The sequence below is a fragment of the Vicugna pacos genome, chromosome 6 (genome assembly GCF_048564905.1).
Source record: "Vicugna pacos chromosome 6, VicPac4, whole genome shotgun sequence".
Lineage (NCBI taxonomy): Eukaryota > Metazoa > Chordata > Mammalia > Artiodactyla > Camelidae > Vicugna > Vicugna pacos.
Window position 1 is genome coordinate 10,246,175 of NC_132992.1, and position 24,137 is coordinate 10,270,311.

Below are 24,137 nucleotides of genomic sequence, written 5' to 3' on the forward strand. Positions count from 1 at the left end.
GTCAGCTCAAGTTGACTAATTTCTTTTACAACATCGTTTTGTTACCTATCCTTCAAAGCTGGTCCCCGACGAGGATCCTCCTGCCCGGTGTCGTCTGAACCAATAAAATGAGACTGACTTCAGTTTAGAAGCAAAGGAGAGCTTTATCCTTATTTTTTTTTCAGTTGAGGTATAGTCAGTTTACAATGTTGCTGCTCTAGAGCCCAGCTCTCCCGCCCAGGCCGTGGGCGGGGCCGCCTTACCCCGCTCGTGTCCGGGGAGGGGCGGGGCTCTCGCGGGCAGGCGCAGGCGCAGGCGCGCGGCTCACGTGCAGGCGCAGGCGCAGGCGCGTGTGCGTGGCTCACGTGCCAGACCGCGGTGCCCGTGCAGCGTCGGCGCACGTCGGGCCTCGAAGCTCAGGTGTCCTCACAGGCCTTTAGCTCCGGGAACTGTGGTCTGAAACTCCGGGTACAAGGCTTCTCCACACAGCACCCTGTGAGCAAGTGAAACTAGACTAAGCACAAAGGAAAACAGAAGAGGTTAGACTTAATTTTATTGCCCAGACTCTATTTTTATTTCTTGGGAATTGTTAGTGGGCTTTGCCGGGGACAAATCTCTGTCTTGTCCTGCTCCTCAGTCTCAAGGGGCGCTGAGGGGCGCTGAGGGGCGCTGGTCCGTGTTTTGTAACTGCTTCCTGCTCAGTTTGGGAATCGTCACAACCCCGGGTGGAGGAGCAGGACTTCTCCCCAGCTGCCTTTAGATGCGTTTAACTTTCCTCAGGCCCCAGCCCTGACTTCGTAGCCCTGCGTGACCCCCATTTGTCTAACCTCTTGGAGACAGCCCAGACAATTTCAGATAGCAAGAGATTAATGGTAGACTTTATCTTGTCACCTAGATTTCATCTTATTTTTCCCGGGGACCCCAGTGGGCTTTGCCAGTGACCCCAGTATGTTTTTCAGAAATGTGCAGCTGGCTTCATATTTTACATTCTGAGCAGGATAAAAAGTTCACCAACTCCTGAGCTGCAAGGAATAGAGACCCCTCTAACCCATACCCCTTCTGGATACAAACATGGGGATTGCAGGACCCTGGGAAGACCTCGCTTTTTCCGGTTCCAGGCAGATGCATCCAATTTATGGAAGGCTAATGTAGGACCTTTGCCCAGGTCCTCTTGGTTGGTAACCTAGAATAAGAACTCTGAGGACTTCCACGGGGCTGCCGATAGTGGTGAACATGAGCCCATAGTGTTTCTGGAGTCTGCCAGAGCTTGGGAAACCCAAGGGAAGAGTCTGTTAAACAGCTGGGATCCCAGTCTCCATTTCCCAAGTTGGGTTCATTCATAAACAACACAGGATTCATGTAAAATTGAATAAATTCCAGATGCCACTTGTTAATACAATTAGCTCATGTTCTCTAGTGGCCCAGAGGGCGGTATAATGCCCCAAACACTCTCAGAGCCTAGAACGATGTCCACTCCCAGCCCCTAATTGTGTGTGCTAAAAGAAATGCCAAGGGGAGATGGCGATGGGAGCTTGTCAGGCAAGGGCTAGGGACAAGGAGCTTGTTTGTGTGTGTGTGTGTGTGTGTGTGTGTGTGTAGACAGTTGTCCATCTGTCACGTGTCTAGTCTTTTAAATTCAGAATTGACACACTAATTCTGGAAAGGGAAGCTTGTTAGTAACAAAGAGCTTCTCCAGTGGACAAAGGAGCAGAATTCTAAAGTGTTCCACTGCTCACTTAGGTACGTGCCCTTGGAAAATCATTTAGCCTTCTGAACTCCCAGTTTCCTCACCTGGGAAATGGGGTGATAAGATTACCTACCTCACACAGTTGTCTTAAGAGTGGAACAAGAAAAATGTGTGTAAAGTGCTTAATAGTTCCCGTTGTGACACCTCAAAAAAAATGGTAGCAACAAATGAAAATGAATAAATGTCAGTGTTCACTAGCGCTATAGTCCCAAAGAAGCTGTAAATCTCCCGTTGCTTTGGCCGTGGTCTAGCACATCATGGCTTTGGGTTCCTACACGAAAGCCAGGCAGGTGGACGCCTGCATTAGAGTGGCCTTAGATGGTGGGGTTGGAATCAGGAGACTTGGTCAATCCTGGGACGTTGGCAGGATAATGACCATTAAAAATCACATGCCTGGGCCCAGTCAGTTTTGCTGAGTCATTGAGATCTAGACATTTCTTAACACAGAAGATGCTGTCCTGGCTCCCATTTGTTTAAAAGAACAGGTAGGAAGAAGGGGCACGTGGGTGAGGGAGGCCAGCGTTAACTTAGAAGAGGGTTTTTCCACGTGCTGAATAAACATTAGCCATGAGGGGGTTATTATTCTATTAAACATATAATAATAGAAAATAATAGAATATTTTATTATTGCTGGTGTTATCATTGTTCTTTAACTCAGGAAACATGGTAGCTTTTTTCTCCCCTGGGGGCAGGAGGGAACCACTTGTCTGGTTTGAATATTTAAACTGAAGCTCAGCTGAGAGCCTCAGAAAGGGGACGGTAACACCTCTGGAACAGCATCATTCTGAAAAGGCTTCTCCTGTCCCTGAAGCTACACAGTATGATGCCCGGCAGGCTCGGGGCCCCATCAGAGGAGCTCTGGCCCAGATGTTGGAAACAGGAACCCTCTCCCAAGCAGGGGCCTACATCAAATCAGCTAAGCCTGAAGGACCACAGAAAACAAACCTGAAAAATGCCCAGGGCGCATTCTTGTGCAGCCTGTTTATTCTGTTTCCTTCCCACAAGAAACTGTTATTCTTGCAAACTGGTTACAAAGCTTGGCCACAATAAGGACTGATAACCTTAAAAAACCTAGGGAAAATAAAACCACCCTGGAAACTCAATCCCAAGGGCTTGGCTTGGGATGTGATGACCCAGGATTTTGATCTGGCTGTTTTTTTGTTTTTTCTTTTCCTTCTCAAAGATAACAAATTAATACACAAAGCCACATCCATATTGGAAACACTTGGCTTTTTTTTTTTTCCCCACTCACCACTTGTCTTTATTTTTTTTTTCTTTTCCACTTACCCTCAGCGATATCAAGGGCTTTGTAATAAATAAGCTTGTCAGGAATTCTCTTCAGGAAACTCAACCACAATTTTCGTCTTGTCTATTCAACACATTGTTCAGAAATGTTTTGGTAACCTTTAAATTCCTTCTCCAGGAGAGAGGTTCCCATACCCTTCAATTAAATTTTTTCCTATTTTGAATGTCATTAAGACTTTGGGAGATAAGCTTATAACGTGAGTTTGAGTCACGAATCTGTGTCCTCAGCGGAGGAGGCAGGAAGGTCCACACTTGTGAGGAAAATGTTCCTCAGAGGCACGGAGCTGTGCTGTGCCAGGCCCTCCCTGGTCGGGAAGGAGAGCCTCGGGGTGTTGGACAGCTCGGGGGGTGGCTCACGGGTGGGTGAGTGGGGCTTCATCTGCTGTGGTGGCTGCTAGGGTGTGAGCAGACCTACAGCAGTGAGGGTGAGGGACTCCTTCCAGAAGGAGGCTGGTAAAACCCCTGAAGTGAAGAGTCGGTCTTGCTGCTCTCCCAGAACCTATCATAACAGGGACTCGAACAGATATTTGTACACCCATGTTCACAGCAGCATTGTTCACATAAAGACGGAAGGGTCTATGAATGGATAAACAAAATGTGCTATACACTTTCAGTGGAGTGTTGCTCAGTCTTAAAAAGGAACAGCTTTCTGACACCCGCTGCAACATGGATGAACCTTAAAGACACGATGCTAAGTGAAATAAGCCAGTTGCAAAAGGATAAATATGTGTTTACACTTACATCAGGTGCCAGAATAGTCAAGCCCATGGAGATGGAAAGTAGAATAGTGGTTGCTGGCGGTGAAGGAGAAGGAAATGGTGGGGATTGTTTAACGGGTTCAGAGTTTCAACTGGAAAGGATGAAAAAGTTCTAGAGATGGATGGTGGCATTAGTTGCACAATTATGAATATATTAATTGCCACAGAACTATACAGCTTAAAATGGTTAAAATAATACATTTTATGTTATATATATTTTACCACAATCAAGAAACCCTGCTCATAAAAAAATTTAATAAATGTATACACTCTGGGTGGGTATGTGGCTGATAAGACAGAATATTGCCTCTTAGGATACTTGCATTTTAGCAGGAGAGAAGCCTTAGATCAAGGCTCCTTACCCCAGCTGGTCCAGGGGGGCCTACAAGAAAATGAAAAATAAAGCGTCTCTTCTTGACCATCCTTTCCCAGACATCTACCTGGCTTTCCTCCCTCAGAAAGAGTAGAAATCACTAGAGATCAGCCATGTCCATGCTGACACACAGCGTCCCGTGCTGGGTCTTCTCCAGTTCTAATAGGCTATTTTCCATCTTTAACTTTTGTTTGGTTTCAGTTTCTTTTAGTAAATCCCAAGCTATTCTTCTTTCTCATGATCAAGACCAAATTTCCTCTGACGGGTCCCCTTTGCCACCCACCTAATCCTGAAATGGCAAAATCCATCATGCTACTTCCACTCAGAGCTACAGAATATGCAGTTACTGAGAACTGTTTTCCAAAAGGACAGCTATATTTTCCAGTGCCTATGTTTGAAAATATAGATTTGAACAGAGAAGAGAGATTTAGGCAGGGATTATATAATAGAATTTTAAGCATTAAGGGGGACTTTTGAGATTATTCAGTCTAATGCCCTCATTTTAGGGATGTAGAAAATGAGCCAAAAAGAGAGATGACTTCCACTCAGTAAACATTTCGACCCAGGTCTTGGGAATTAAGTCCAGTGGTTTTTTTTTTTTTTTCCCTCCCCTGCCTCCTGGGTTAGAGTTTTAGAAAAAAATGTTAGACTAAATCCCCCATATTACTTTACAGAAGTGAAACACAGTCACTGATTGCAAATGTTTCCAGAAGAATTCATGAGTGTCTTTTAATAGAGTGCATTAGCCCATTAGTACCCATTAAACACATCATCACTCAGTTTACCAGACTAGCTTGAAGGAAGCAGAGTTTGAAGGGCAAGGGATCTGAGGCAAGAAAAGTCTTTCTTGAGCAGAGAAGTGGAATGGAGGGGAGGAGATGCTGGGGGCCACAGTGGGTGAAGGTAAGGGACAGCATGTTTGAAGACCTGGGCACTGGAAACCCAGATTTTACTTACTGTTCTAAGCAACAGTGTGACTTGGCCTCATCCCTACCCTTCTCAGAACTCAGTTTTATCTGTAAAATAGGGTCCTTCGTGGGAAGAGAAGAGTCATCCTGGAGGACAGGAGTCCTTGAATTTGGCCTCAGAGTCATTTTGGAGAATTAGTTAAAAGCACTGCCCAATTTCCTCTCTGGATATTTTGATGCAACTGGACTCAGGTAGGGCCTTATAATCTATATTTTTGGTTCATCTTATTTTAAAGTGGATTATTTTAGTTATTGTTGAATAGTTAAATGCTGTAGGATCAGAACTGAAAAAAAAAAAAAGTTATTGTGTATTGGAAGACTTCCTTCCACTGCCTTGCCCTTGTCCCCCCAGCCCTCTTCCCAGAAGCAGACCTGATACTGGTTTCTTGGTATCTTTCCAAATATGTCGTCAGTGCTTTTTACATATAGCCCAAGTGATTGTGGTACAGCTGGCTTGAAGGCAAGCATTTGGGGTGTCTGCTCTAGAGTGTCCCTGTCCTGCCAATGAGGGAACTAAAGCTTAGGGACGTCAAAACATCCCTTCCCGTGGAGCGTTTGGGAACTGACAGCAGTGCTGGTATCGGGGCTCTTGGTTCTGTGGTCGGCATGTTGTTAGGCCTCTGCTTGCTGTTGTCATTGCCTTGCTGAAGGCCACCGCCGTCCAGGACTGAAGGGCTGTGGTGTGTCCTCCCTCAGCCGGGAGGGCTGACTTCTGCCACCAGCATGAAACTGTGCCAGGAAGGGTCTCCTGCTCTCAGAGCCAAACACCTGGCAGGGTTTCAGGATTGCTGGAGGACTGATTGTGGGACCAGCAGGTGCTGCCTCAGAAGAAAGCCTGGCCAGGTGAAAAAGTGAATCTCTCCAGGCCCCTGAGAAGATACAAGCTCCGCCGTGGGTAGGCCTCCTTCCCTCCTCTCTCTGTCTTTGGTGGTATCAAAAATTTAAATGCAGGTATTGTTTCCCAAAGCGGACTGATTCCATATCTGAAAAAAATCTTCCCAGAAAAGGAGCTGGATATTCTAGAGAGTAAAGAGCCTTCGTTCCTGATGCTTGAGTCAGTAATGGCCTCAAGGATCTCCAGTCATGGTTCTAGCAACCTTTCATTTCCACATGCTCCTGCCCTTAGCTAATAAATAACACAGTGAAGCTTCACCAGGGATCTGTTTCTGGACAAATTATCTTTTCAACACTTGAATCAGTTTACTTCATAGCTTGGTTGTTTCCTGTTTCTCAGCATCCAATTGGCGCGCCCTGGAGCTGGCCCTGAGTATGGGCTTTGTGTGCAAGCACACAAACAGTTCCTTGGCGTCACTTAAAATCCAGCACTCCTCGCTCTAGAGCTCCCACGGGGCAGCCCCATGTGTTGGGAGGGCCCTTGACCAGCAGTCCAGGCACCTGGGTTCTGGTCCCAGCTGTGTGCTGACTCCACACCCGCGGGGCCAGCTTCCTCCTCTGCACACACTGGAGCCTCTCGTCTGTGTGGTTTCTTCACATCGAATTGTTCCACTTCAGTTTCACCATTACCCTGGGAGGGAGGTCCGTGAGTCCTGTTTCACTGATAGCAGTGAGCCTTGAGAGGAACTCAGGAGCAGCTGTGTGTGAACTAGAGTCCGATCTTCTTCCTGGCCTTGGGGTGGAGCATCAGGAGAGGTGATGGGACCCCAAGCCCCAGCCTGTATCCAGCCACACATCTCCATCACCACATCCCCCAACTCATCTCCTCCTCCAACCCAGCTCATCCATTTGTTACTGTTTCCACTTTCTGCTCACTGACATGTGCTTCCTCTCCCCAGAGCCCATCCCCACTTGCCTTGACTTCCCCTTTCCTTCTGTCTTTCAGCAGAATGATTGCCTTAGGCTTGGTGTCAGGCATATTCTAGGTGCTAGGAAGACCTAGGGAGTGAGAAGTGTTGGTCATCTGAAGCTCACAGCCTAATGTAAGAGGCAGAGAAATAAAGCACTATCATGTCATAAGTACTGTACTAGGAAAAAGAGAATTTGCAATGGGAAGGTGAAGGAAGTAATGAATTTTGGTTTGAGCAGGAGATAGGGTGAGTTTGGGGGAACATTTTGTCGAGACGGTGACATTTGAGTTCTTTAAATACCTCTCGGCTCCCAAAAAGATTTTAGAGGGATGAATTTTGGGTATCATGTAGCCAACTATATATATCAGGAATTTTTTACTTGCCCAGTGGCACACAGCTAGGAGATTTCAGAGGCATATCCAAAGCCCAGACTCTTAACCTCACACTGACTCCCTTCAGGACAGTAACTTCTAGGGAGAAAAGAAGCACATATAAGCAACAAAAGAAAACACAAAACACATGGCATCAACTTCAAGGGGAAAATATCTGTCCAGCAGAGGTAGATCCTAAGTGTGCATAAGCCAAATAGTGAGGTGCTGCCAGGGCCTTGAAGACCAATTCAGAAAGGGAGGGGAAGGGGACCACAAATTGATGGCAACAAATGGAAGTGATGACTGCACCCTCTTCTCTGAAATTCTAAACAGACCTTGCAAGGAGGTGGATGGGGCATGTTCTGGAAGAGGGGCTCTTGAAGATAAATGCGGTTTCAAGGTTCACTTCTCTTGTGTTCTGTGATCTTTAAGAGCCTGATTTTGACCAAGGCTCGTCTAGTGACCAGGCTGGCAAGTGGACTGAAAGCTGCTCTGCTGGAATCCAGGAGGAGCAGTGAATGGTCAGGAGGAGGGAACCTATTACAGGGCAAGATCTAGTCACACGCTCTCAGCCCTGGGTCCAGGATAGTAGTGCTCTGGTTGAAAGACATTCCCATGGATACTGAAGAACATAAATCCTTCCATGGGCGCAACACTAGGCAAGTAGAACTCTGCCGCTAGAGACAGAACCTTTCACCTCATGGAGTCCCAGCACAATCTCATGCCAGACGTTGCAATAGGGTCCCTGGTGTAGTACCATGAACAAGACTTGGCTCTTGCCTTCCAGATGCTTGTGGTTTGATTTATACTTCCTGGACCTGCTTGCACATTGTCATACCAAAGGACATTAGTGGAAAATGGGTGAGAACTCACTAGTTGGATTAAAGAGTTTATATTCATTGTCTATGATAAGAATCCTTGCATTTGACCAAGTGAGACTGTTAGAATAGACAAAGTCAAGAGTGGTAGTAAAACTGAGTCTGGAATCAGACAGGTAGGCTTCAAATTCTGGCTCTGCAATTTATATGTGACTTGAGGCAAGATGCTTATTCTCTGCACCTCATGTTCCTCTCCTATAAAACCACAGAGAGAGTAACATATAGTTTGTAGTGCTATGAAGATTCAAAGTATGCACCCAACAAACTAGAAAATATTTTCAATATATGTAACAGACAAATTATCAGTATCCAGAATATGTAAAGAGCTCCAGGAAATCAATAAGAAAAAGACAAGCGAACAGAATAAACCTATTCTTCAATAGAATAATAGAAAAAAAAAAAGCCCACAAAGGTAAGTTCAGTTAGCATATGAAAAGATTCTCATTCTTACGGTAATCACAGCACTGCAGATTCACAATGATGAGATGCCATCAAAATTGGTTAAATATATTTTTATGTAGCTCTACCGTAAAATAAATACACTTACTGACTGCATGCCAGGAAGAGGGAAAACAGTATGTTTTTAAATATAATATTAGGTGAAGAAACAGTATAGCAGAACAATACATAAAGCATGATACCATGTAGGTTAAACCACACACAAGCATACTATATATGTCTATAGTGCACATGTATTCTTATTAATATCTAGGAAAGGACTGAGAAAGAGTCACACCAAATGTTTATCAGTGGTTGCCTCCAGGGAGCGGCCCAACATGGGTCAGTATGGAGGAATTGTCAAACGGCCCTTTGACTCTACTAGGAAAGTTTTCATTTCTTCTAAGAATGTGTTTATAGATTAGTTTAAATGGGTACGTTAAGTGAATGAAAATTTAACGTATATAAGAATTTATCTCTGAACCTAGACTGCATTGTGCGAAACTGGGCTCCACCAATTAACTCTGCCTGAGGTTAGCCAAGTCATCTAACCTCTCCTGCCTTAGTTTCCTCTTTTCTTGATATAAACATCATCGCAGTTGTGCCAAGGGCTGTTGTATGGGTAGGTGAGACAATACCTGTGCACAGCTTGGTGCCTGGCATGTAGAAAGAGCTCAGTAATGTAGCTCTTACTGTCATTACCGTCCTTCCTGCAATGGGGCAGCAAAAATCATCCCATGTGGGGGCTGCGAAGGTCCACATGTAGCCCAGTGCTGTTCTGCAGAGAAGGGAATGAAGACCAGAGATTCAACGGCTCGTCCAAGTGATGCAGTAAGCGTTACATTCCCAGTTCGGATTCTGGCTCCCAAGACTTAGTGCTCTATTAATACAAAATCAGATTCCCCAAGGCATGAAGACACTCAGGCTCGGCTTCATTCCTGTGCCTGTAAAATGTTGATGTCCTTTTCTTTACACACGTCTCACCAGGCTTCCTTAGGAAAAGTGCAGCTCCAGTAAAAGCCTAACTCTTGACGTGAATATTTTGCTCGAGGGCAGAGGCAAAATGCATCTTGGTTACAATGATTCTCTTGTTCCCAGTCAGTGCTCCAGGGAAATAAGTTACTAAAAATTAACTTTTGTATTTCAAAGCACTTTCACCTACTATCTCATTTGGTCCCTAAGATTCGGGGAGGCAGGTATTGTTATTATCCCCAAATTACAGAGTGGGGAATGGAGACTCAGAGTTTAAGTAGTTTGCCAAGGAGTTTTGGAGAGGATTTAACATTTTACTGAGTTAAATGACAACTTTAAAACTAACTTTTAAAAAATAAGCAATGAAAAGTATTTGGAATAGTGTTTTTGTTGTTTTTACAAAGTTGGGAGAGAGATGCGGTAAAACATCCTCTGTGAGAACATACATTTGTGTAGATATTTCTTAACAGAACCATTTTCAAATATTTGCAGGATGTGAGTACTGATGTCTATTTAAGAAAATGTAGTTATCCGTTCTATAAAAAATGTTTTCATTCAAGATTTATTAAAGGTCAGTAGTATCATTGGGAAACAGTGATCATAATTTCTAATTCTTATACTTTTATCTTAGTTTTGGGTGCAAATAAGTGGATAAACAGCCAAGCAACCTTTTAAGGAAAGTCAAAAACTCATCCAAACGTTCTGTGAACCATGTGAGGGGCCCCCTTTCATGGGCTACAGACAGTCGATAGGTCCAGAAGTAGCTGGAGATGACACTGAAATATTAAAGAGAAATAGTCCTTTCCGTGGGAGTCATTGCTCATCACCTTCAGAAAGATGCCTCTGGGAACGAAGACGCTCAGCTCCCAAAAGCGGGGTGTGTGTCTGCAGATACGTGCTGGTTGGTTTCATTGCATCCGGTCAGACCCACTGTCCACCTAGACTTTGATGTGATTAGAGCCAAGTGCTTAACTCTCTCTAACTCACAAAGTTAATCAAGGCAGGCTTATTTAAGTGGGATAGGGGTGTCCAAGGAGGCGTGAACTGTTGATATAAATGAGAAGAGGATGGGGCTCGAAAAACAAAAGGAGAAGTTTCTGAGCACCAAATTCCTTTGTCTTGAAGAAAAAGGGCTGCCTTGGACTTCCCTGAAGTAAAACCTGGGCCTGGAGGATTCCTGTGGGAAAAGGAAACTCTATCTCGTGAGCAGCAGGATTGTGCAGCCCAGAGGATATTTTAATGAACTTCTACCTTTGGGCACTGACAGGTGGTAAAGTGCGAAATGCAAACAGTGCAACAAAGAAATGCAAATGGAACGCCTGTGGCAGAGCCCACCCGGGAAGCAGTCCCACCCAGGCTGCTGCTTTGAAGGTGATGGATGGAGCGTGGGCTCCTCCGTCTAGCCAGCTTTCAGACTCCCACTGGCTCCTGGACCACTCTGGGTGATGGAGTTCTCACAGAAGTATCTGAGCATTCTTGTTATTTTGGTACGGACCTACCATCTTTTACATGCAGCCAGGAGAGTGTTAGTGGCATATTTTTCTTTCCCAGTGTGTGAGTGTCTGTAGCAATTTTTGAGCACACTCCTCAATACACAGTCTTACTTCCATCATCCCTCCCCTAACTTCAGAGCTTGTGGATGAAGCCAGGGGATGTCAGTGAACATCTCTGTGTGTATGCCAAAAGATTTTTTAAAAAATCTCCATCATAGGAAATAACTCGGATAAGTTTGTAATAATGACCAGTGAGTGCCATCAACAAGGTTAAATCTTTTAGGAGCTTGTTCATGACGGGACTTCTCTTTAGGGTTGATGAAGAACTCATACATTGTTGTCATGACTGGGACCCTGATACAAAGATAGTATCTGTCCACCACAGCAATGATCACAGATAAATTGCTCAGAAAGAAAAGGAAAGATGATATACCAATAGCTTTGAGGGGAAATGTGCTTATAAGTCTCCTATTTCCTTAAGGAAATAGGAAGTACACTGTTAGCAGAATGCTTACCAAATTAGCAGTGAAAGACACTGAAAGTGAAAAGAAACTCAGATGGCAAGGTCTGCTGTTGGTGGTAGGCAGACAACGTACAAATATACCCGAGATGGGGTGAAGTAAAGAGGAATGTGAGGGAAGCCTCCTGCTCCTAACATGTGGTGTGGGACCCATTCAATACACCCTAGGTGTCAGATTTCTGGACTGGGGTAAATTATAAGAAAGAAAGAGGGGAGGGAGGGAAGGAGGAAGAAATGCGAGACATTGCCTGCATACACTTTGTTGCAGCCGCTCTTTGCCAGAGTCCCTGGGTCTCCTCAGAGCGAAGCAGTAGAGCCATGAGCTGTTCTCTGCTGCAGAGGAACTGGTCTGATCTGCGGGACCAGGTGAGCACAAGGTGGTGGCTAGTCAGAGGGAGTGCATCCTCATAGGCACCCTTCTTGACATCTCCCAAAGAGAAAGGTGGAGCATGTGCTGGTCCTTCAGATACATGAACATAGTACCGGGAAAGGGCTCTTTTTAACATTGCTGACTTTTTGAGAAGGGGGAGGACCTGCAGATCCTGTAAACAGGAATGTGCAATGACAGGGTCAATTGTCGGGAATTAAGGAAACAGATATTAGCAGCACGACTGTTGCCTTTGGTCAAGGGTCTTAATCCCTCGTTCCAGGGTTGACAGTTCACGGTTGAAAAAGGAAGGGCTGTGTCCTGGGTGTGTTCTCACGATCCCAGTTTTCAGAGCCGCTCACGTCTGTGCGGCCTGAGATGGGGCACAGTTGATCTGGGCTTTTGGTGTCTCATCTGTGAACACAGGATTGGATAAGGGCCTTGATAGTGGATTCTGGGATTCATCTCTACACAGTCTTAGAGATAATAAGTATCTGGGTTAAGGGCAAAACATTTAAAACGTGTTGAGGTTTTGAAATGACCTCTGCTTCCAGTGGTAATCTGCACGCTTGGACTCAACGCTTCTTGGTTCTCTCTCTCTCTCAGTAGCACTAGTTTTGTCTGCTGTTGCCTAGTTAATTGTCTTTCCTTTGGGGAAATTCATTTTAGAATGAGAAATAGAGGCACTAAGAAAAAGCAAACTAAGAAATACAAATCTTTATTCATTCCAATTTTTTACTAAAATAAAGAAAAAGATTTCAGCTACTTTTTCCAAACTTAAATTGCTTTCTTTGCCTAGATGGAAATAGTACAATCAGCTGGAGTGATTTTTTTAAAGTATTTTTTCCCATTTTTGTGGGCAAAATAATTTAAATACTTAAAATTTTCTTTAAAGTCTGTTATACATATCTAGTTCATATTAGAGGAAATGGTTTGATGTCCAGTGATCACCTGCTGCCTTGGACATGAGTCATCTTCCAATAACTCACTGTGTTTCTGCCTGACCCAACTTTCAGAATGAACGAGTCTGGCCTTTACTGGGTGTTCTAAGGGGGCTACAGCCCCAATCACTCTGAAGGGGCTTCCCCAGAACGTTTATCCCTCAGTCAGGCCTCTGATCTACAGCGTGGACAACAGGCTGAGGTATCCAGTTCCTGCTGACCTCATGAAAAAGGCCCTTGCCTTTCGATGCACAGACCAGGCCTCTACCAGATGAAGAGGACAGTCTAGCTTGAAAGACTGGGTCCTTCCCACCCTGATCTGAGAAATACTTCAGAACTCGTGAGAGCAGAGGCTGCTGAGGAGTGGTTTTACTTAGGCCATTCCCCTTCTCTTGCACAATAGAATAACTCCGGAATAATCTGTGACAAATCGCTTACAGATGAAGGGGCTGTTGACTGCCCAGGAACACCGAACTCTGGCTCTCTGAGTGGCAAACACATTTTCTTTTAGCCTGTGGCTCTCACTATAGAACACCAGCTTGCAGGGCACTGCCACACACATTTTAGGTCCCTGGACAGAGCTGCCACTGGGTAAAGGCGGGGATGGGAGTGGATCCCAAGCCCAGCTTCGCATCAAAATTAGTTGGGGCTCTGCAAATAGGTTTCCAGGCTCCCCCCGACCCCCAACTCAGACACACCAGATAAGCATGTCTCTGAGGGGATCTGAGAACAGCCCTTTTGAAGAGCTCCATTCGAGCTCCATATGCCACCTGCCTACACTAACCCTTGGGTTAGCGTTTGTGAAGCACTGAACCACATTACTGTTCCCAGTACAGCAACTTCCTAGAAAATAAATTGATTTCATCTAGAACTCTTGCTAAGCCCAAGAAGTGTTTCTAAGGAGAGGCTTTCTGTGGACATCATTCATTTAAATTTGGCTAAAGTTGTTGCTGTTGTTTTTAGCCACACACGATTTCTTATTTGCAATCAAACTAGCAAAAATTAAAAGTGAAATCTATTTCTACTTTCAGGTTAGATATGCTGGTTGATGGGGAAAATTCAGAACAGAATGTATATATGAGTTAATAATATTAAGTCAACTAAACTAATTAAAATGACTATGACATTTTGGCTTTGGGTGTTTAAACCTAATACAGTGTATCTCCAAAATAGCGGTTGTTAACCCACTGAACTGGAATAGGTTTTCATGAAAAAATAACAGAAACATGGCTCATCTTGCATCTTGTTTATATTTTTCTCTTTTGATGGAAAGTGTAGCTCTGAATCTTGCTTCTTTGGATAATATGATGGTGTCAATGGCTTTCCAGTTCTTTCTGTTCAGCCAGTGAGAAGAGCAAATGAGAGAGGTGTGGGGGTTCATTTCCCTGTATTAATTTGCTGGCAGAGGTTTTGTTCAAACCTTGTGCTGAACCAGAATCTTTCTAAGGCTCTTCAGAGTGTAGTAAAAGTGTTTGCTTGAACTAAAACTTCAAATTAAAAAGCATTTTTTTTAGCTTACTTGCTTTAAGATATTTTACATACCACCCGCTTCCCCAACGCAGGAATAATCAGAAGTGGCCATATCATGTTGTGAGGCTTGACTACAATCTCTACAGTTGTTGAGAAACTCAGAACTGAGTTTGTAGGGGAACACAGCCAGTCAACTGAGCAAAGAGAAGAGGGAGGAGCCATCTCGCCTGCAAGCCCAGTCTCAAGCTTAGTGGTTCATTCATCCTTTCAGGCATCTCTCAAGTGCCTTCTATGTTCCAGGCCCAAGACTAGGGATTTTAGTTCTAGAGATTAACACAGAGTTCCCACAGCTAAGAAACCCTGAGGGAGAATGACAGGTATTAAATAACTGCAACACCATTGAGTAATTCAAATACAGTGCAGTCAGAATATAGAGGACAGTTCATGAGCTGGACCTTGCATAGATGTTCTCTGGGTAAGGAAGAGAGGGACATCTTCCCTGTCTCCCACATACTAAAAGCACAGAGGCTGAGAGAGGAAATGTCATACCTGGGCAATGGCCAGTGGTTTGGTGTGGCTGGAATATAGGGCTATGAGATGCGGTTTGCCTGAGGCTGCAGGTCCTAGCAGTGTCTGGGTCCGAAAGGGTAGTAACTCGTGCTCAGAATTTAGACGTGATTCTTCAAGGGATTGTGTAGCCTTTGAAGGATAGGATTTCTGATGGCAGGATGGAGGAATGGGATGAGACCGGAGGCATGGAGAGCAGGTGGAGGCTATGACAAAGTCAAGGTGAGTGGCGAAGGGCACTTGAACCAAAACAGTGACAGAGAGGAGGGAGAGAAGTTAGATATGAGAGCTCTTTGGGGGATGCATTTGACAGGATGTGATTGGGTGAGGATGACCAAATGGACTTCAGGCTAGCAGGCAAGAGGAAAGCAGCTGCCCTGAGGGCAGACACTGCAGCATCCTGTCTTCTCTCTTTGCCCCTGTGTTGCCCTCGTTGCCTTAGATCCCTTTCCTGTTCTCTTGCTTCTACTTGTCTTTACGCTTCATCCATTAAGAACTGGAACATCACCACCACTGTCCACACGGGCCCCCGTCACCACAAACTTTCCTGCAACTTACAAGAGCTCCGGCTACAGACAGAGGCTTATGAGACAGGGGGGTCCCTGGTGCACCTCATTTCTCAGCCATAAAAATAACAACATAAACATTTGCATGTTGTTTCACAGAGCCCACATTTTTTTCACATCTGTGACTCCTTCAAATCTTATAGCTACTCTGTCTGTAGGAAAGACAAGTCATATTGTTCCCATTTCAGGGAGGAAACACTGAGGCTGCATGTGCAGCCCACTCCCAGGGAAGCTGAATGGAGCAGCCCAGGAACCTGTCCCAGCAATCCCAGACTGAGCCCCTACCTCCTGCCTCTGTGATGTTAGGCCTGTGACCCAAACTCTCAAAGTCTCAATTTCCTTCTTGGACGGTGGGGACAACAAAAGAACCTGCCTCCTGGGATCACCGGAGAGGCCAAAGGCAATCAGTCATGCACATAAAGTGCGTGGCACAGACCTGGCGAAGTCTCAGTGAATGTCAGCTGTTGCTTTTCCAGCTCTTCTAGCACCAAAGTTGCAGCTCATTCTCCTCTACCACAGTGTCCCTTACCCCTGGGAGCAGAGACTTTTTTTTTTCAGCAGGCTATAGTTTACTGCCGGATAAATCTGCTTGCTGACAAAAGAAAAACACCCAAAGGAAACATGACTGTTTAACTGGGCCTGTGTATCATTCAGTAACCACAACTCATGCCGTGAAGTTTCTTCAAACATAGAACAGGTAGTGTCAATGGAAAGATGTGGATTTTTTAAAACCTGCTCACAGGCCCCAAGAGTAAGTTTGTTGGAGTGAAAGTCAACCTGTCCGTGTGTCTTATCTCATAAGAGGACCATCTACTGTGTCAGGTGTGTTTTTGGCTTGATCTGCTTGGCTTCCAAAGAAGCTGCAGTCAGAGCCACCAGGGTGTTCCCAAGATGCTGGTGACACTGGGCATCTGGATCCGTGACAAGGCCAAGGGACCAAGCAGTGTACCCTCCTTGCAGCCGCTTAGCAACTTGAAGTCTTTCTTAAGAAAAATATATCTCCAGTTCCCATGTAGGGTCATTGTCCATCTTGTATGGCTTTTCTACACACTTCTACCCAGCACCAGTGATCCATAGTGAGCAACATAAAGATGGTGGCGGGTGCGGGGAGGGGGCAAGCATATTGGCATACATTTGGGGGGAGTGACGGGGAAGGATAGCGTAAGGAAAACAATTCAGGAAGAAAGGAAGAGGACTTCCATTCTGCTGGGTGGAATAAATGTTTGACTGAGCAGCATTCTGTCCAGCTGGGGAAAGGCCAAGACTAATTTAACCTTTGGTCAAATGGTTGGGAGTTAGCTAGTTTCCTTTTTCCTCTTACATCACTCCCAGAGATTCAGACAAAAATAACATGGTCCCGATTACATGACATTATGGGCTCTGAAAATACACTAGGGAGGATAGTGTTGAAACCCCTCGGAGGCAAATTAATCCTAGCAAAGCAACAGCTGTAAGATTGATACAAACAGAAGAAACAACAGCATATTGGTTCCAGCCTTGGTTAAGGGTTATTTTAATTCAAGCAATTTAGAAAAGGATTAAAAGCACTAATTTGAGAGCATTTCTGTTGTTGTAAGATGATGCTTTATAAAATACTCATCAGTCCTCCATGTGCTGTAGTCTGCTGTTTGGCATACTTTTGGATTTAATTCTTAAATTTGATTTTGTTTTAAATCCTTATTGTTTGAAATTGAAATAAATGCATTGAGAAAGAGGTGACCTCTGGTGCAGCAGAGCTTCACCGTCCTTCTGTTGGGAAGCCAAGTTGTGAGAGTCACCGCTCTCCTGGGCCCACACTTGGCTCTCAGAGGCTGGGCACCTGTCCCTTCTCCCTGGGCTGATGGCCTCCAGAGTGGACACTTGAGCATTTCCTGAAAGCACAGCCTGCAGCCCCTGGAGGACAATCTGCGGAACTTGTATGCACCATTGACACTCAAAAATCAAAATATTTCCTCTCCCCGGGACACAGCAGCCCTCTGCACACCCGCCTGCTTTGCAATTGGGCATTACTTGGAGACCCAGTATGACCCCTAGAATAGAAATCTCCCAGCTGGAACTGAACTCAACTGAAAGGAACATACTTGGAGGACAAGAGGAAATTACTGCAGTGGTTACGGGCATGGTCTCCGTCTCCATCTTCAGGATTCAGACTGCCTGAATCTAAACTCAGCTCAGCCCGTTGCTACTTCTGTGACTCTGGACAGGCCTCCCCTCCGTGCCCCAGTGTCCCCATCCGGGAAATGGGGGTAAGAACAGCCTCTGTGTCACAGGATGCCTGGGAGGATGAGTGAGGATGTTTAGGAAGCGCTCAGTCCAGCCTGACAAGGAGTGAGAATGTAATAATGGAGCTGCTAGCTTTGTCAGAGCCAGTCGTCTTAGAGGTATTGGCCAACTCCTGGCAAACCAGAAATTGGATGGCAGCTGGTCCTCGTGAAGTAATCCTCAACATTGGGCTAATTTCTAACCCTTCTAATCATAACAGCAAAGACTGCCAGGACAGCAGCCCCAGAGTCAGTGAAGAGTCCCACTGCCGAGCCCAGCAAGGGAGCTGAGGAAATCTGGGTCTTTCCCCTGGAGCCAGGGAAAGTGATGTGGGTGCTGCTAGGTGGAGGAAGGGGACAGTCACTGGGGAAGAGGGGGTAAATGTATCCGAAAAACAGAAGGTAGAAGTCCCAGCACAACAGGGAATGTTGAAGCTTGAGAAATGCTGATTCCATATTCACTCACTCACACACTCCTCCATCCATCCATCCATCCATCCATCTGCTCAACAAATCTCCGTTTCCTCTGTGCCTGGCCAGCACTGTGCCAAGTTCTGTTTATACAGAACAGGCATCTAATAGAATTTATACCCTGGTGGCAGAGACAAGTTTAAAACATAATCACACAAATATTTTAAATTGTGCAATTTGTATATAGTTTATTTCAAAAATAGGGCACTATGACAGAAACTAATGGGGGAACTATTTTAGGCTGGGGTTTTGGGGGTGCCTTACTGATGAACAGAATGACCCCAGGCAGCTAGACATTTGAACTTGGGCCTCCTGGTGTCTCAGGGCAACAGCTTCATCCGACCAACTCTAGCCTCCTTGACTTTGGTCTTATAAGCTATCACCTCCCCTGCCTCTGCAGCAAAACCCCCAACACCCAGCGCTACCCTGGGTATCAGCATTAAATTAGTACAAGGCCTTCATTCTCCACTTGAAGAAACTCGGGCTCTAGCTGGGGCGGGGGTTGCTTGTCCATAGCCACACAGTTGGTTGGGTCCCCTCTGTGACTCAGAGCTCACATCCTAACCTCTCTGATCTCTGACTTCTTCCCAAGGAAAAAATGATGGGAGGCAAAGATCTTTTAGAGAATGTCTCCTAAAGAAATTCCTTTTGAGGTGGCCCCACTGGGGAAACTCAGTCCCTTCTTGGAGACCCTTGGTCTAAAAATAATAAAAAATGAAATGAAGTAATAAAATAAAATAAGCTATTACAGAGTGTGTTAAAGCTAGCACCTTCAGAGTGATAATCACTTCTCAGTTTGCTGTGTCTGTATTCTGACCGGCCTGGTTTCCAGGTTGCTCGCCCCCAGAGGGAACATATTTCTGACTATTTCTGACTCGTCTGTAGACCTTTTGCCAGCACAGCACATAACTAGTGGGACTTTGACCCAGATCTTTTGACTCCAAGCCCAGTGCTTTTCAACTCCAACATGTAAGGTTAGTAACAAATTCAGTTTGGAATACAGAAATGGCAAACGTTTCTAATGGTGATTTCCCACAGGCAGATGGACTGAGGCAGATGCTCACTAATTTATTCAGCAAACACTTGCTGAATGCCAACAAGTCAGGCCCTGCGGATTTCCTGGTGAATAAGACCAATTCAAATCCCACCCTCATGGAACTAATAATTGTCCAGGAAATTCATACAATAAACACATAACTGCCCAGATAATGAGTAATGACAACAGTGCTCAGTGCTGGGTGGGTTCGTACAGGGAGGGCACAGTAGATCTTATGATTTGCCCTCCCAAACCAGGTCTTACTTTAGGTCTACCCATCTGGGAAAAGAGCACCCCGGCCCCACCTCCTAGGTGGAGGCTCATAAGCCAGGCGTCACCCTCACACCCTCTCACTCCCCATTACCAATCCCTCACCATAGCCCCCGATTGTGCTCTCTGTACCTTCCAGAATTGTGTACCTCTCTCCATTTTTATGGCTATTGTCTCCACCAGCACTGTCGTCTCTTGCCTGTACCACTGCAGTGCCCCTACTGGGTCTACCCCCAACCCTGGGGCCCCAGTGATCCGTTCTACACAATGCTGTTGTAGTGATCATCTGGAGGAAAACCTGATCACACCACCGTTTACCCTCACCACTGCCCCTTTCCCCTTCCACACCCCACCCCGATCCCACACGAAAAACCTCAATGTGTCTTTGCTCTTAGAATCAAGACAAACTCCAGAGCATATCCTGCAAAGTCCTGATACTCTGCCCTTTTCCCTCTCCCCAGACTCGTACTGAAACACAGCCCATACTCTCTGCCCAGCCACCCAGCCCTCTTTCAATCCCTACACATGCTTTGCTGCTTCCTGACAGAGGACCTTTCCACAGGTTGTTCCCCAGCTCAGAATGTGCAGTTATCTCCCTTGTTCCCCTCCCTTACTAGGTCCCATTTGTCCAGTAACACATTCCTGGAGCTGATGACAGTGGTTCTTCTCCTATGCCTATCAACTCGGTTTTCTGCTCCCACAAGCCTGCGAGCTCCACGAGGGACATGTTTGTCTTGGCTCATCATGTATCTCCAACATCTGGCCCAGAGCCTTGTGCAGAAGGAAGTAAGGAAGAAATGAATGAATGAATGAATGAATGAACAAACTCCTTGAGGATCTTAGAGCTGAGAGAGGGTGAAAGACAAGCAAAAGCGAGTTAGATAAAGGAACTGAGGAGGAAGGTGCATTCTAGTCTGAAGGAAAAGCATGCCTATGGAGAGGAACTGAAATGCACTTTCCCTCACTCTCCAGGGAGAAACTATATGAAGATACAGTTTCCCAATAGAGGCAGGAGTGCAGTCTGTTAATGCGGGGGAGGGGCTTTTTGTCATGAATATAGTTCAGGAAGGGCACAAATATACACATAGCATAAAGGTACCAGGGCTATTTCACAAGGTCAGAGCCATGTAAATAGAAAAAAATAGGTTTTCTTCATAGACTAGACTGGCATCCTCAGAAGAAAAGTGGATTTCCACGGTGGTACATGCTTTTAGGTGATTCAAGGGGAGACCAGTGGTGGGTATCCTCCAGGGATAAAGGCCAAGCTGCAGAGGAAGCAATCCCTGTGACTGCCCCTCCAGACGGGGAGAGGCCTTGGGGGGGCACCCATTAGCATCACCCAAGTGGTTTCTAAGTAGTCAGCTTGGGCTGCTGTAACAAAACGGCACAGACTGAGTGGCTTAGACAGCAGACATTCATTTCTCCCAGTTCTGGAGACTGGCAGTCTAGGATCAAGGTGGTGGCAGGCTCAGTGTCTGGTGCAGGGCCCTTTCCTTGGTGATAGATGGCCACCTCTCACTGTGTCTTCATATGGCCTCTCCTTGCTGTGTGTGCATGGAGAGGAAGCTCTGGTGTCTTTCCTTCATCTTGCAAGGGTACTAATCCCATTATGGGGCCCCTACCCTCACAGCCTCGTCTAAACCTAATTATGTCCCAAAGGCCCCACCTCCTAATGCCATCACGTAGGAAGTTAGGTCTTCAACATACGAATTTTGGGGAGACACAAGTTTTTAGTCCATAACAGCTTTGGATGTGGATGGTTCAAAGAGGAACCCCAAAGTGGGTACAGAGATACCTGAGGAGGTAGTGAGGGTGGAGGAATAGGGACACTGTCTGTTCAAAGACTAACATGAGGCTTTACGCTCTCACTTCAGCACAAGGGGCCAGTTAGCCTGAAAAGTCAGAACTCCCTGTTCTCCCACGAGGTACATTTGGGGATGTTCTTTTAAACCTTCAGGAAAACAACTGCTCATGACTAATTTGGCATCAGCATGTGGTCTGTCAGTGGGAACAGAGATGGTGGTGGTGGACGTAAGGAGACGGAGGAGCTACTGGGGTATTTCCAGGGACCCCTGATTGCCTGATATAATCGCCTTGTGTTACATCCTGCAGTTCCTACAGGGGCAAAGACTACAGACCAGCAGAGGACCCTGGAAGCCGGGGAAACTATATGGCCCCTTCCTTTGATATTTCTCTCCCCTCAGCAGGTTCTAAGGGGGAATCCCTATACCACAGAAAGGAGAGACCCTGACATACAGGTTACAGATGCTAAAGCCACATGGCAGAAAAGAATTTTATGTTATTGCAGAGCAGGAAGAAGGCCAGTTGGTCCAGCAGTGTTTCTGGGAAGAGTTGCAGGCTGGGGCTAGAGAGACAGCAGAGGTCTATCCCAGCATGTGTCACAGCCCAGGCTCAATCTGGGACTTGATTCGAGGGCAGTGAGAAGCCACAGTCAGGCTACCATGAGAGCTGCGTTTTTTAGATCATCCTGGCTGCAGGGTAGATAATGGATTAGGTGGAGCAGGAGCGGCTGCAGGGAGGAAGCCACCCTAGGTGAGACAGGATGGCTGCCTGAGCCGTGGCTGCAGAGGAGTGGACCCAGGAAGTAGGTTCCAGGATGTGGTGATGAGTAATAACTGCGGGGCAGGGGCGGGGAGGAGGCCAGGTATACTAGGACAGGGTTTCTGTCGTGTGCAGACTGGATCGTGGGTGGCACCATTGCCTGGGCTGGGGTACACTGGAGGGGGATCCCACGCTCTTCAGAGAAAACCACAGTGCAGCCCTTTCCTCAAGAGAATTCACGAGCAGCTTCCTGGGGGCGGCGGTTCCCATTGATCCAGTCGCTTCCCTCCTCGGCATAGCTTTGTGTGGAAGTGGGTACCTGTGGGGCTTTTAGTTTGCTTTTAGCTTTAGAAATGACTGGTCCTCATTTCCTCCTCCACACACTCTCTGAAGTGGTGTGTTTGGGAATGTTACAGAACGGCCTTTCCCCATCTCTCTCATATTTATCTTTGTCTGTGGACCTCCCTCCCCAACAGGATGGGTGACCACATCGGTTTCAACAAAATGAGTTTGCCAAGTACCCACCTTGGAGGTCAGGCTGGGCTGAGTTCTCTGAAACCAAAGACTCTGGGATAAAAGAAGTCCTCTTTCCTGAAAAGGATTAGATGGCTGCAGCTCCCTTCCCTGTGGCCTCAGGCGCATTTTTGGGATGGGCCCTCTGGTTAGCATACTATGGGATGTGGTAAAAAAAAAATAATAAAGGAAGAATGATTAAGGGTATTACATAAAACTTGGCTAATGAATGCCAACTAGGTGCCAGCTAAGTTGGTTGCATTTTTTGGGCTTGTAGCCAAAGCACTTTATTTTGGTTGTTTCAGTTTTTCCACACATAGGTTCTGCTTCTCTCTCAGGCCCCCGGTTCTACTTTAGCGGCTTCATCTGTGCCCCTTCTTCATCTTTCTTCTTTCTTGCCTTCGTTTCTCCGGTTCCATCCTTCTTGGCTCCCTCGCTGACACCGGGCTCCTCACATAGTTGTCCCCTCCCCCCATGCCGCCACCCGCCCCCTCTCTTTTTCTCTCCTTGTCACCATTTGTTCTCCATCACCCTCCTTTCTGGCTGGCTGATGTTGGAAACATTTCAGGAATTTTTAATTGAAAATACCATGAGAACTGTTATCACCTCCGTTTCAGCACGGAGAGGACCCGCGGCTCAGGGATGGTGATGGGTGACTCCCGGGGCGGGTGGGGTTTAATATCTCACCTAGGTTAACCGGGGCCCCGGGGTGGAATGTGAGACATGAAATATGGTCTGACAGGAAAGAGGGTGTGTCGAATAACCAAAAATTCCTATAAAGTCTGAGGAGGTGGGAGAGAAGTAGAGGATGAGGCATGAGTTAAAAGAAATAAAACAACCAGAAATACTACTGTCACCACCAGTCCCTCCTCCAACTGTCTGCCACAGAAATGGCTGTGAGGGAAAGCAGGTACCACCTGGACGTTGGAGAGGATCAGGAGCCCCCTTCTTCCACGTGTGGAGCGCTCCCTGCCCTCCCTTGGCTCTCACAGCTGTCCCCAGCCCTGACTCTGCGGCCTGGGTCAGATGAGCTCAGCCTCCTTTGATCTCCTCCCCTGCAAGGTCAGCAGCTCCCCCCAGGGCCTTCTCCCAGGTCCCAGCTCAGCCTTCACATCTGCCAGGGCCTCGGAAACTGGGAGGCTGAGGAAGAAGGCAAGAGCAGGCTGTGGCAGGGGGGTGGGCTGGCTGTTTTTCCATAGTGTCTGCCACAACCAAAGGGTCCTGTTTTCACCTGGTCATTGTGGGGAAGGCAGGCAGGGGTGCTGGGGTGCCCGGGCGCCAGGGAGAGAAGGTCGTGCTGTGGCTCCTTACTCCTCTCCTGCATCCTCAGTCAGGGACTGTGGCACAGGAATCATCAAGCACTGGGACGGGAGGAACCACAGCAGGCATCTCCTCCACGGGCCCCAGCCTGGGCCCTGGATTCAGCAAGCGAGCCCTCCCGCCCACCTTCAGCCATGGTAGATCCACTTTCATCTGTTTCCTATAATGACGTCCTGTGCAAGATCT

General features: G+C 46.5%; 1 long non-coding RNA gene across 3 annotated transcripts in view; it reads left to right on the forward strand.

The window, feature by feature from the left end:
• Positions 1 to 371: 371 nt before the first annotated feature.
• Positions 372 to 24,137, forward strand: part of LOC140696775 (uncharacterized) — a 231,854-nt gene continuing 208,088 nt past the window's right edge. For all 3 annotated transcript variants that reach the window (XR_012073280.1, XR_012073281.1, XR_012073282.1), the window contains exons 1-2: positions 372 to 518; positions 5,190 to 5,322. This is a non-coding gene — a long non-coding RNA (uncharacterized lncRNA). The remainder of the gene's footprint in view (positions 519 to 5,189; positions 5,323 to 24,137) is intronic.